Source organism: Odontesthes bonariensis, chromosome 12, assembly GCF_027942865.1.
Source record: "Odontesthes bonariensis isolate fOdoBon6 chromosome 12, fOdoBon6.hap1, whole genome shotgun sequence".
In the NCBI taxonomy this organism is placed as follows: domain Eukaryota; kingdom Metazoa; phylum Chordata; class Actinopteri; order Atheriniformes; family Atherinopsidae; genus Odontesthes; species Odontesthes bonariensis.
In genome coordinates this window covers 17,496,162-17,510,324 of record NC_134517.1, presented here as the reverse complement: position 1 = coordinate 17,510,324, position 14,163 = coordinate 17,496,162, and the positions used below count along the sequence as shown (strand labels likewise).

The following is a 14,163-nucleotide window of genomic DNA, read 5'->3' as shown; positions in this document are numbered from 1 at the left end:
GATGAGCAACCAAGGTCACGTTTAAACAGCTGTAGTTCTACCAAACTGAAACGGCACAAAGGGTAAATAGATGCTTTATGGCGAGGGAACACGATCGTGTGCATGTCCGAGCAAGAAAGAGACACTCAGCAGGCCAAATGCAGTGCCTGCAGTTGTGATCTCTCCAGAGAGCCTTGTGGCATTCAGAGCAAAACATCTCATAAATAAAGCAAGAATTCCTTCACCCGCAGCCATGTGGACGTGAATGTGTGCGTCTCTGTGCAAACCGAAATAAGAGACCGGCCACAAATGGATTGGAGTAGGCATATCCTATTGCGTCATTTAGCAACTGAATCAACACCCAAGCTTTAAGAAGCACATTACAGGAAAAAAAAAAATACTCTTGTATTTATCATGTAACACAGGAGTATTTGCCGGGTCAACTCTGACAAGATGTTCAAACTTATATTAGCTGGTGAGTCTTGAATCTGCCATGAAATATCTAAGGATATGGAAATTTGCCTCTAATGAGGTTTCCAGGCGGTTGGAGCAGCTCGTCGTAATTGGAGTGCGGAGAGCCTGTCACTTGGCTTTTACGCGATTTCCGCACACATTTACTGAAGATTTTAACATGTGACACCGCATTGAAATATCAGGTGAAAAATGGATTACGGAAACGAAAACGCCACAAGTCTGTTAAAGCTGCTGGACTATAGTTGTTGTACTAGTCGTTTCACAGGCCTAAGAACAGTCAGCAGCAGTAACACGCGTATGTTGTAAAAAATATATAGAACCGAATTAAAACCAGGTCAAAACCTTTGATTTATCTAAGTAAATTGCCCACCTCTGGTTCAGTGGTGTATTAGGCATCAAAACAGTGCCCAGCAGTATGCAGAGCTGCAAACAGTAAAGAAACACTGGAAAATATATATATACATATATATGTAATGGAAAACACGGCGGTTCAGAGCTCTTTGCACACAACCACTAATAAAGCCACAATCGTTTGGCAGGTCCGCGCTGTGTCTCGTCTTGCTCATTGTGCAATTCTGACAATGTTCAGCCGCACTGTAAAAGCTGCAGAGCTGGTGGCAGGTTTTCACTGGAAGTGAATTCCATCCACATAATCCTCCCCACAACGCCTGCATCAGCACATGCACACAGTCTTGCTCCACTCTTACTTTCTTTTTTCTTTGTGTGTGGGGTTGTCCCTTAAATCACAGCGATTTCTCAATTATCTTGCAGGATACCGCAGCCTCCTGGAATCACAAATGACCAATAACAACTGACCCAGCGTGCGCAGTGGAGGACTGAGGGTATGCATGGTTTAAAATGTAAGAAACCTGGTAAAATAAGCAAGTCGACGGCTTAAATAATAAATCAGTTTCTAAAAATCTGGAGTCCTAAACTACTGGCGATTCCAGAAGGGTGAAGTTTGTCTCAAGTATTTTGACCATAGAATTAAAGGGGAACTCCGGGGCATTTGAAGCGCAATCCCATTGCTAGAGGTTGTCAAATACTGATAGTAGGACACAGACAGGTGCAAATCTGCGCTCCCTGTGTGGAGATCGCGCTGTTCGCTCAGCCTGTCATGCGAGGCTAATACGTGGTGGCTAGGGGCAAGCGCTAACCCCTATCGTGAAAATCCTAAAAAATATCGAGATATTTTTTTTTGCCCATATCGCCCACCCCTACACACCACTTTATAAACCATCCGACAATAAAGTCACAAGCCTTACCATCAAAACCATATGCATGGTTCTCACATTACTGGCATGGGGACGTTACAAAACAACTTTATAGACAGCATGTAACTCACCGGCTGGTTGTACGCTCGCGCATGTGAAAGCCCAAAAGAGTCGATGGACGATAATCCCATATACAAAACAATTATTTTCTCTAGAAAAACTGCGTTCAAGTATTTAAAACATTACAACAATATTACTGGGCATGTATTGTTGTGCATGCATATGGTTTTGATGGTAAGGCTTGTGACTTTATTGTCGGATGGTTTATAAAGTGGTGTGACGTTTCTGCAGTGTGCAAGTTGTTGTTTTACGTGGAAGGGTTAGCGCTTGCCCCTAGCCACCACGTATTAGCCTCACATGACAGGCTGAGCGAACAGCGCGATCTCCACACAGGGAGCGCAGATTTGCACCTGTCTGTGTCCTACTATCAGTATTTGACAACCTCTAGCAATGGGATTGCGCTTCAAATGCCCCAGAGTTCCTCTTTAAGTTTCTCCTCTGAGACACACAAACTAAAGATGCCGCTAACTAAATATTTCAAAACGGTTTATCCACGATATCTGATAGTCACACACTTACTGAAACAAATCATTTGAGATGAGGGACAACTCTGCTCTGCTCACAGCTTTTACGAACAAGCAGGAGGGGATCATTTAAGGCTTCAAGGCCATAAGCTGGGTGCGAGACATCTGCAATTAACACCTTTGACTCATTATGTGGCACATCCATTTCATGGCCTTCAGTTAGCTATAGAGAAAGGTGAAAATATAACAACCAGCAACAAACTAGTTAATGCAGTTCACAGCTGTTGTTTTTGACATGGTAAATGGCCCACACTTACAACCTTGTAGGTCTGTTTCTCATCAACTCATGCAGATAAATAGTAATACATAATGTTGCTTATTATATTTGTATGTTAAATATGCCATGCTTTCTCTCAGCAGCAGACACTGATGAACACATTAGGGGGAAATGTTGGGCTCAGTGTCGTGCCCAACCAGACACTTTATGCACTTAGCTACAACAGTGAATCCTTACAGCAGGTGCACAGGAAGGTTCGACCTCAGTGTTTCACCTCAGGTAGAATAAGACATTGTGACATTTTAACCGTTTTCTTTTTCTTGAAATCCAGTACAGTATAATTATATTTTCTCCCCCCATCGTGGCTCGAGGAATTCAATATGAAAGCGACAACGTTGCCAAAGAAATGGAGAATACCAGTGTACATCTGTCAATCAATAAGAGAGCAAAATAATATTTACCAGACTGCCGGCTCCTTTTGGAGCATCGGCAGGAATGGGACGCGTTTGTCAATGAGGATGAACCGCTGACTGGATGGATGCAATGCTCTGAGGGGAACTCTAGGATCATTCTGCGAAATACAGATAAGCAAAGTCCTTGTTGCAAAGCATGGGATAACTCAATGCACGTCTGGATGCTGACGGTTTGTGCATCAGTACAGCCAAGGGGGGGAAAACGTCAACTTAATTAAATCAATTAGAGCGTGAAGGGCCTGTCGAAGCCTCTGCAGAGAACAACGGCAACGGAGCAAAGTCGCAAACAATAGCCAAACTCTTTTCACGAGTCGTAGAAACTCGGGTGAGGGATTAACCACAAACCCCCCCCCCCCCCCCCTCTTCTCACTGAACAACTTAAAGTTATGATTAGACAACACAAATCATATTAACAAGATAATACTGTGGCCACTTATTGGTAATAATAAATACTTGAGCCGATAAGTGGTCTTAGGATCGTAACGTGTGATTGCAATTTTTGAGGCAATTGATGATCATTTTAATTTTTGTTGCATGTAGTTTAACATTTCCCACCCCCCCTCCCATAATGGGTTAGTCGCTTCATCTCTAAGGTAGCGTGTAGAAGAACCTGAGGTCCTGAACTTGCGTCTGAATTTTAAAGCCCCTTTTAAGAAGTGTTAGGTTTCACCCTCGCTCCATCTCTCTTTGAGGCCCAAGTGCCAATTTTCTGCTATGTAATAAGAACCCCGCGCTCTCCTTTGGTGTGTGCGGGGGAGCACTTAAACTTTGATTACTATTTAACGAGCGGCTCTCTGGATGTTTATGAATTTATGGTCACGTTTCTCCCTCGAGTGAGAAGAGGATGAAGTTGCGAGGTAATCTCCTTGGAGCCCTCGTAAACTTCACAGCCCCCCCCCACACACACACACACACACTCTTAATCTCTCAGATTTTGTGTCATTACAACAATTAAAAAAAAATAAGGAAACCTGACAAGACAAGAGCTTCAATGTCACAGCTGTCTGAAGAAACCCGCTGCTATTTCATCCGTTTCATAGCATCTTGTCCATCGTTCCTTAATTTCGGTTTCTCTCATCATCATGCTCAACATCCTTTAACTTATCCACGACATTAACAACAGTCACGGATTCATAAAGAGTACTGCTGTTGCTCTGTGGACGAGAGCCGTGGACGAGAGCCGTGCAAGGCTGCGATGCAACCACTGTACTATAACCAGCTTTACTCACTCACGGTCTGCCCCCCTCCTCCCCGACTCTCGCTCTTCTCCTGCCCTCCTAACCCCCATCCCGGAGTTGGATTAGGCTCGGTGCCCAGTGGTGACACAAGGACACTGAAGCCAACAGACTGTGAGATCAGTTGTTGGGCACGAATTAAGACCTCAAGCGTGGTGGCAGGGCAGGGAGGTGACGATAGAGATGAAGGACAAGAAGGAACGAGTGGGCAAACTGGAGGGAAAAAGCTCAGGACAAACAACTGAAACCACAAAGTAAAGTCTTTGAGAGTCTGACGAATATCAGAACCAATAAAAAGAGACACTTGATGTCGGAATCTAAAAGGAGACAACAAAGAGGTCAACGATGCTGACAGTGTACACCGGGTTCTCTTTAATGAAACAAAAAGGCTCAGGTTGGTGTCAGTAAGCGGACAACAGTTGTGTTTTCACGCAAATGTCAAGTCAATTTGAGGTCAACTTTTAAAATGATGCCAAAAGTAAAAACCAAAGTGGGGATATTTCCATTGACTGATTTGAAGCGAAATCAGACCTTCCAGCATAGTGTCATCAGAGGGTGCCAGCACAGGCTACATTACGTATGGCAGTAAAAGACAGAAAAAGTTTCTGATGTAGCCAGGGAAGGAAAATAAACCTCCAAGACGAGAACCAGTCACCGCAGCCATCATTAAGAGAGAAATAAAGGTCCACGGGAAATTCTTAGGATGGTATTCTGTCATTTTTCTATCATATCAGCTCTTACTGGCCATATTTATTCTTGAAAGTGCAGAGGGCCGGTGAGTCATGCGAGTTAAATGTTAAACACACCGACTCTCTTAAGTCGAGCAAAATAAATTAAAAAAATCTGGATTCCTGCGAGATCACAAAAACAACGCAACGCATCTCACCAGACTCCAAGCCATCAGTCTGTGGGCAAAACACAAAAGCTTCATCCTGTACAGACACCTATGGAGACACCTATGGAGACAACAATGGCGACCCCTATTCTCCGACTGGTCCTTTTTGCTTTGCTTTGCTGATCCGATTGGTAGATGTTCACCGTGACTGTTTTAGTGACTATCCAATCGCTAGCTGTTTGGAGCATTAATTGAAGGTTCCCGTTGGTGTCAATGGAGATGAAACGGATGAGTGAGAAACCAGAAAAATCTAATTCAAAAACACCCCCAGCTAGAGTAAATACTTTTTGGCAAATTCAAGGAAGTACTTTTCAATTAATCTCCTGGAACACGGACATAAAATAAATTCATTTCAATGTTTATGTGCTGATGCGAAGCAGAGAATGTGTGTCATGACCCCTTTGCCACGCTTGATATAAGCCCTCATGCTTTAAACACAATCACGACCAAATCTGTTGTGAAATTCATTATTTTGTGAGAATTTAGTCGTGGATCGAAATCTTAAAGGGGAACTCCGGTATTTTCAACATTAAGCCTCTTTTATGAGTCATCTGCAATGTTTTAGAACCCCCCTCACCGCTTTTTTGATGTCTCCGGTATTTGCCTAATTTTGATTCATCTCAACCTGCTTCAGAATGGCAAGTCATATGCATGTTTTAAAAGGTACGTAAAAGCACCATAAACGTCCGTTTTCAAAATCATCAACTCACCGGAGTGGTTACTGGTGTGCACTGGTAATCCATATCAAATTTCGTGGCGAAAAGTTGCTTCTGTCGTGTTTTATTTGACATTTTGTACTGGATGTTTGTTGATATTACTCCGCCACCGCTAAGAAAATAGTGCGAGCATGAACGAGCTGCCAAATAAAACACGACAGAAGAAACTTTTCGCAACGAAATTTGATATGGATTACCAGTGCACACCAGTAACCACTCCGGTGAGTTGATTATTTTGAAAACGGACGTTTATGGTGCTTTTAGGGACCTTTGAAAGACATGCATATGACTTGCCATTCTGAAGCAGGTTGAGAGTCCGGACACTTTATGGCTTTGAATCTTCCCTTATTATCCATATTTAATGTTGTAAATGCGACCGTCTAATATCAACAAAAAAATAGCTTCCACAGAACCACAGCTTGGTGTGCACATTTGCTGTTGGGAAATACCTGATCATTTCAACAAAACTGTGTAGGTGAAACTATTTATATATATATAAAACAAAAAAAATAAAAAATAAAAACATTTAAAAAATGTGCCGTGCCAGAAATAAGCTCTAACAACTTCGCGGAAACAGTTAAAGTTCAGCTTGGGTTGGTTGGTCGGCGGCAGCCTGTTTAAAAAAACTGTATCCCGGACACGTGAGCTCAACTGCTGCACTGATCTGCTTCGTTTTTCTCCGTCATTACTAAACGAAACTTGCGCAGGTCTGCAACAATGTTGCAGAACTGGGGTATGCGCTGCTTGATCTCCGCTATGTTGGTCTGTGAGCGAGTAAATGACAGGCAAAGCAAAGTGAAATGTCAGAATCGCTGGGGAAAAAAGACGGATTATGCGCTTGATTTTCATCTGACATTGCGTGTCGTGGAAAGTAGCCTAATGAACAAAAATGCGATATCACCGCATACCGCGCTGTTGAGCGGCTATGAGTCACCGCGGTGGGAATTCCCTCACCGCGACAGCCCTACGCACAAGAGGAGAGTCGAGTTATCGACCAAAGTGTGCCCAACACCATGATCCTGTGGACTGCGAGGGGAAACGTTCGAGAAATTCTGCTGCCCCCAACTCTCTCTGTGGGAGATCATTACGTACACAACTGTTGCTGAATTCACTGGATAGACACTGCCTTTAATCTACTTGAATGGCGAGTTTGTCAGATGGTGCAATTTAAAAAAAAAAAAAAAAAAAAAAAAAAAAAACAGCATTCAATTAGAGAAAAGCGACAGTCTGTTAAAGCAACTGAGTTAACACACGGGCTCGACGGGTGGATTTTCTGTCACAGTTTCTGATGCGATTAGCGACATCCGGCTGCCTTTAAATGCATTATTGCTTTGCTGATTTTGCAAAAAAAAAAAAAAAAAAAAAAAAAACACGCAAAAAGTGACAACCGTGGAGAATATCGGCCCATTCGAGTCTATTTGAGTGTATACACGCAGGAGTGATCTGATGCCCAACCCTATTATCTGGGTTTGTAGGTCTGGTTTTAGGGGCGTCCTGTAGCTTAACCGATTAAGCAGGCGCCCCATGTACAGAGGCTGAAGCTCCTCGGTGCAGCCACCCCTGGTTTCAAGTCCCAGCTCGGGGGGCCCTTTACTGCAGGCCCCCCTCCTCTCCCCCTCCTCTCTGTCCTCATTTACTGTCGAGCAATTTCCAATAAAAGGTCACTATTGCCACAAAGAGGGGGGTTAAAAACAACAACGACAACAACAAAAAAAAAAAATCTGGTTTTGAGAAGCTTGATTACTCAAAATTTCAATCGGACTTACATACCGACGTGCGTTTTAAAAAATCCGGTTTTGGTGCGACTAACGATAATTTGTTTAATGTAGACATGATTTGGAGGAAATTAACTCGACTTTAAGCATTTCTGCTCGTATTACAAAAACGCTCGCCGTGCAAAAGAAAAGATTGTATTTCATTGACGCGGCCACACACACACACTATGCAACAGTTAACGTACACGTTCTGCTCAACAGCCACACAAACCCTCTTCCTTCGACTAGATCGTGGGGTTAAAGAGAAGGGGTGTGATGCACTGTCGGTTTAAAGACTACCCATCCCCCAGATTACAGATGATTACTGTGAGAAAGGAATGGCCTTTATCAACATCTACACGAGTATCATTCTATATCTTCAGACTGCCCATCTGCTGCAGCGCTTTACTAATTCCTACATCTGTCCCAGAGAGCTTAGGATTTCCTGAGGGAGACAAAAACTGTGCTTCCCACTAGGTCAAACTATCAAAAATTGGAATTTCCACTCACATTTTCCAATGCTATATTGCTGCATCGGAAAATGTGAGTGGATAGATAGCAGGAAATAAGGTTTTCATATGTTTTTATGGATTCCCATGCAGAATAGAAAAGGCTCTCAAAGGATGCACTTCAAAGGTTAATGTCATCTCAAACTACACACTAAAATACATTCATGTTTTCGAAAAGAAAGAAAAAAAAAAGAGTCGGATTTTTAAGATTTTTTTTCTTCCAAATCAGTTTATGGTTTCTTGCTTTAGGCTGCGGCTACACGGAAACGTTTTTCACTGTAAACGATACTTTTTCTTATCGTTTCGCTGTCGCGGCCACACGGAGCCGGCGTTCCCACTACCCCAAAACGATAGTTTTTGAAAACGGGTTCCAGAGTGGGAAAGTTTGAAAACGGCCTCGTTTCGTTTCCATTGTTACAGCTAAAACGTTTTTGCGTCAGTCACACGTTGACGCTGGGAGCCAATTTTAACACTTCTCTATTGTCTCACAGCGTGGCGTGACACAGTGGCGTGTGTATTGTATCGTTTCATCGTTGTCGTCTGGACAGCAGCGCGTTTCCGTGTGGTCGCAAGAATTTTCGAACCCGTTTTCAAAAAAAACCTCGTTTCGTTTTCGTGTAGCCGTAGCCTTAGTCATTTCACACCAATGCCCAAACAAAACCAGAAGAAAACAACGTGTAATTGCCAGCGACCCCATAAAGCATATGAGAACAGTGAGCAGAGCAGTTAGTTTAATCTCCCAACTGGGCAACCAACATTTATTTTTTTTATTCTATTTTTTTTTCTCTTTAAATTGCTGCTTTATGCTGTTCTTTTAAATGCCTTGTCTTTATGTAAAGCACATTGAGTTGCCTGTGGTATGAAATGCGCTATATAAATAAAGATGCCTTGCGGATGGTCATTTTATTAGTATTGTGAAAGAAATCGCAATGCTGTCAACACCGACAATAGCATAATTGTTACAAAGGTTTCGTGTCACCTGCTTTAAAGTAAACCCAAGCGTTAGATACCAACTCACCCACCAGAAGAAGCCTTCAAATACAGTATAGAGTTGTCACTTTTTACGTGCTGCGTTCAGACGTCTGGCATTAACGTGGAGTTTAAAAAACGACAACTGCGAGGACTTAATCGACTTTGAGCATTACGACCAAATACTTGTTCTTATTAGATCAGCCTCACGGTGCTAATGACCGTTAACCGTTACATGTAAGCTGTTACGTCGTCTTATGCACCTTTTGTTCAAGAAATGAAGTTATATCAATGCATTTACCCTTAATCTCGTGAGGTGTTTTGTATGGTGTTTTTGTATCTTATCACGATATGATAAAACTTACTTTAGCTAACTTTAGTAATTAGCACGTTATCAACTGTTAGACAGCAACGACCTGCAGGTAACTTCCAAAATCTCCATTTTCATTCCTTTATGACAGCTCCACTTTTAGATTTAAAGAGATTAAAGCGATTTAAAGCGTCTGAAAGAGTTGAAAATCCCTCAATCGATCCAGTGATGGATACATTTTCGTTGCGTTTGAATTTCATTATGATTAGCTATCCGTTTGTTAAATGTACCAAGCTTTTTAAAAATGTATCAAATTAAAAAAAAAATTTAAATTTAAAAAACTTAAGCTTTGAAAGTTTAGGTTGTCTATGCAACTCGAAGCGCAAAAAGTCAAATGACTATGTAGGTGCACATAGCTACATTTTGCAGTGCGATATATACACAGACATGCCCACGTCCAAATCCCTTCTGAAGTGCATCCCATTCTGCATTGCACTTAAAGTCTGTAAAGGATTTTTTTCCAAGGAAGGCCTTCTTCACATTTCACTGACTAGTAGCAGCTTTCCTCACTGGATGTGTTGGTTAGGTTGAGGCACACCTCATACAAAAAAAAAAATGCGATCAGCCACAACATTAAAACCATCGACCGGTGAAGTAAAACTGCTCAACTTGTTACAGTGCAATGTCCTGCTGGGAAAACGTGCATCCTGGAATTTAGATGGCAGTTAACAGTTTTAATGATGACCTTTGACATACTAATGTCAACACTGCAGGGATTCACACATATCCATTGTTGAAAAGCAGAGGAAAAATAGAGGCTAGCAGAAAAGAACATGAAGCAGTAACAAAACAAAACAAGCAAAAAAAAAAAAAAAACACTCAAGGAAAGTTACCTTCTCTGTCAACACGTGATCTCATTCAAACTTTTTACAATTTCTTTTTTCGTTTTGTCTGGAAGCTCAGAGGATAATCTCTCTCAAAATCCAGACAGACTCATTCAAGCATTTGCATTATTATATCAAGTGGTTTTGGGATTATAGCAGAAAAAAATTTAGAGCTGCAGAGCGACAGTGATAAAGGCTTCAATTTACTTTCCAGACTAATGTGGCGTGTAAAATTTCCTGAACATTAAGTTTAACCAGGCTTCGGGTTATTCTGTCAGTCAAAATTCCTCCAAAAAAACAAAAAAAACAAACTAAGAACATTAAACGCTCATGGGAAAGAAACGTTGTGTTTGTTGGCTTGCTTTGCTCTTTATTCAAGAAACAACTGCCGTTAACGCCACTGATAAACTTTCCTCCCTGTTTGATTTGGTGTTTCAGCCTTAGGTTTTGCACCGTTTAGGAATAATCTGCGATTCTGGAAAAGTCCTCACTTGGAGGGAAACGAATAACTTCAGTGAAATGCAGCCCAGAGGAGTGCTGCAATATAAGCGTACCTTCTCTTATACAAACAGGCCCGCTTGAACCTATCGGTGCCAAGCTTTCTGCTCTCGTTTCCGAAATGGTGACTATGCCAAGTGTTTAGACCGTTTAGGCATTTATTTTCCTCCCCAAGACGTGACGTCATGTCGGTTTCTGTCATACAGGCCGAGCAGTCTGTTACAGGCACTTGACTTCCACATACCTGTCATTACTGAGTGAACCTTGTCCTAGACCTAGACTACTGTATGATAAGGCCTTAACCGAGGGCGTGTCTGCAGGATAGGTGTGCCATGTACCTACATCTACAAAAAACTACATAAATAAGTTTCTGGGTTTTTTTATGCCTCCTATGTAATCCCTGCCCGAGTTAATTTCAAACTGTGTCAAGAAAAATTGGCTTTATTGTTTGACAAATACTTCAAACAAGTGAGAAAGACAATGCAACCCTGTTATCTGCTGGGAGTGATGATGAGGAGGGGGTGCAGTTACCACGAAAAGCCGCTTGGATTACACTGACAAGCTCCGCGTGTGGCACCAGTCGCCACTGGTGTTTGGGCAAGTGTGGTTCATTGTGTATGTTGTAGCGATTCCAACAGGACCTCCAGCCCCACACACCAAGTGCACGTTATTATGGGAAGAGAAGAGAACGTGTTTTACCAATAAGCTCCGATAAACTGAGGACACGCGTGTAAATAAACAGAACAAGACGTCTCACAAAACAAGGTCCGAAGACCAGCTTGTGGATTGTAGCCTTCGCTTACAGGCCGTTAATAAGTGGTTCCGGACAAAAAAAAAAATAGGAAATTGTAAAGTGCATACATTTAAACCCTCTGCTCATGTCTTGGAAATACAAAAAAAAAAAAAAAAAAGCCATACAGACAGGGATCTTTATAAGCGCACAAAATAACCCCAAAACGGGGTTAACCGAGGTTCACGCACAGTGTGGCGTTGAACCACATCTGACTGAACAAAGACCAAACGTCAAAGCGTGAAAGTGACACGGATGAGCAACCGTTTGTGCACCAACTTTCCTCACAGTTTGTAGCTTTCGTTGCTCCTTTGGGGGGAAAAATGAGACAAAAAACGGAAGCACGAACAGCTGGAGCGGGTAAAGAAGCCGACCAACTTAACACAGTTGACTGGCGGTCTGCGGGCTTACCTTAGTGTTCACTCCAGTGAGAATGGGCAAACGGCGACCCGCGTGCCAAATAAGTAACCGAGCCCGCGCGAAAGTGGCAGAAATAACGCTCACATCCGCATATCCTCAGGTTTCTCAGTGTTTCTTTCTTTTAAAACGTGGACTGAGCATGTACCGCCCGACCTGTCCTCGCTTGTTATTCCGTCGAAGACCGACTGCCTCCACCTCAATCACTCGTTTCAAGCTCATCAGGACGAAGTTCTCACTTCCGCTCTTGCCTTTCCAGATAAAACGGTGCTCGGGGCTCAACTCCGAGATCAACTTCGTACTCCGAGCAAAATGTTACTTGGCGAGCTAATTAATCACGTAAGTGAAGCTGAAAACAAAGAGGAAAATAATAGATACAAGATAAAAAATACCGTGTTCGGTCTGTCCCCGTGCTGCAACGATAATGCAGTATAGCTAACAAAATGTAATTCCGTTAATTATCCCGTTAAATGATGGCAATTCAGTTTTCCTATTACTGGGCTACATATTACAGAGTTATCCAAGCAGAAACATTTGTTACGCAAGTGTTTCATTGTAGCAGCGGGTTATGGATATGCTATTTCTTTTGAAATGAAGGGAAAAAAGCATAATCAGTTTCATATTTGCCCACTATTGTTTTGTTTTCAGTTACTATTTTCTATTCCTTTGTTAATACATACATATATATATATATATATATATATATATATAACTTTCTGTATGTATGTATGTATATATATATATATAACTTTCTGTATGTATGTATGTATGAATGGAGATAATATATGTATGTATATTACTGTTAATGTATATATCATGATATAATATTATGTCTATTGTGTCTTTCGTGGTGGGTATATGCTGTTTCACTGATGAGTTATTGAAGAGGAGGAAAGACTTTAATTTCTAAGGAGGGTCCTGTGACTTCCGGTGTCATCACGCTGCTTTCATTCAGCTTGATTGCCGGTCCCGTTAGTGACGTCATTTAACGCCGGGACTATTGCAGGATTTAGGAGGAAAAGGCTCGAGAAGATATATATATGTCGCCCCTTGGCGATGACAATAAGAAATAGGGTGTACTTATACTTAATTTAATTTTTTTTTTTTTTAATTTATCTAGTTCTTGTACATCAGACTGTCTTTGTCACCGGTCACCAACAGCTCACTATGTTTAAACTTCCCAAACAGTCTCTTCTCATCATGTAGGATTCCAAATAGCAGAAATGTTAAGATTCTTTCCTTCGAATAAAAAAAAGCAAAAACCCCATGACTTATAGTACAGAGACCAAGTTAGGAAAAAGTTTAAATGTATTCATTCATACACCCAAACGTTGTGTGGTTGTTTCCTCAGTAACTATTATCTCTTATTGTATCAGTTACAAAACTGAACATCCTACACAATGTGTGACAAATTGGCACCACTTGTCGAAAGAAAGTAGTTTCGTGTCTACTGACTTTCCCTCATGTTATATCATTGCAGGGGGACTTCAATCATCATCACAAGAACAAAAGGAGGAGCACAAATACTTTCAAAGATTAAAAAAAATAAAAGAACTCATAAAACCTGGCACCACAGGTGCTTTTTTAAGCAACATAGGGCAGGCAACTATTTCCACAAAAGATGTATGAAGAAACTAATTCAAAGAACCGGGACCTGTGTGCTGGATAAAGTGCATCTAATTTTGTGAAAAGCTATTGGACTGTAGAAAGTAAACCTTGTGCTACGTGACATTGGATGTCTACACTTATTATAGATTTAGAAAAAGAAAAAAACAGGATGCTGTGACAAAACACTTATTATATATTTCCATGCTGCTGTGATGGTATGTAAACCAGCAGGTCTAACGGCTAGTCATTTCAAGTCTAAGCTGAATTCACTGTCACACGAATGGAAATACAAATACATCTCAGTTTCCCAAAATGTTGGGATGCTGGGAAAAATGTAAATATTAGAAGATTAACTGAAGAAAACAGAAGAAAAAAATAAATTTTAAAAGACAATTTATTCCCTATTTTTCAACAGGATCGGTAAATCGTAAAGTAAAGCCTTTGGGAACTAAGGATTACTGTGCTTTTAACCATGAAAGGTATCAAGAAAAAAACGTTCTTTCTTCTTTCTTCATAAGTGACAGCTCAGAGCCATCCAGATTGTGGTTTGCCATTGTCCTGCTGAAAATAGGGAGCA

At 41.4% G+C, this 14,163-nt stretch overlaps 1 protein-coding gene across 1 annotated transcript in view; it reads right to left on the bottom strand.

Annotated features, from left to right (window-relative positions):
* Positions 1–12,189, bottom strand: part of LOC142396527 (cytoplasmic protein NCK2-like) — a 40,273-nt gene extending 28,084 nt beyond the window's left edge. The window contains exon 1 of the mRNA XM_075479375.1: positions 11,973–12,189. The gene's annotated coding sequence lies outside the window, so the exon portion shown is untranslated. The remainder of the gene's footprint in view (positions 1–11,972) is intronic.
* Between the last annotated feature and the right edge of the window lie 1,974 nt (positions 12,190–14,163).